Source organism: Cynara cardunculus, assembly GCF_001531365.2.
Source record: "Cynara cardunculus var. scolymus isolate 2C chromosome LG 11, CcrdV1, whole genome shotgun sequence".
Lineage (NCBI taxonomy): Eukaryota > Viridiplantae > Streptophyta > Magnoliopsida > Asterales > Asteraceae > Cynara > Cynara cardunculus.
The window spans coordinates 20,503,444-20,503,917 of record NC_037538.1 but is presented as its reverse complement, the minus strand read 5'-3'; positions in this window follow the sequence as shown (position 1 = coordinate 20,503,917).

The following is a 474-nucleotide window of genomic DNA, read 5'->3' as shown; positions in this document are numbered from 1 at the left end:
AGTGGGTTACGCCATTGTTGTACTTGTACGTGTAGTCAGATAAGGTGGAAGGGATTGGAATGGACAGAAGTTGGGCCTAACCCGAACCAGGCCCATTTTATTTATATCATTATAATATCACCCACTTATATATATCTTTATCTTATCTTACTATCTTATTAAACAAATTTAATAAAAGTCTTAAAATACTAAAAGACCAAAATACCATTTTTCACCTTCTACTCACATACACTCACATCCTCACATACACTCACTCTCTCACATCCTCACATACATTCACCCTTTCACATACACTCACCCTCTCACAACCAATTTTTTTTAAATTATAATTTTAAATTTACACTTTATACCACATAATTAATTAATTAATTTACTTTATGTCATTTACTTTTAAATGTTTCATTTTAAACATTTATCAAATTAACATACATAATCGTATATCAATTAAAACATGTTTAAAAAATATATTTTTAT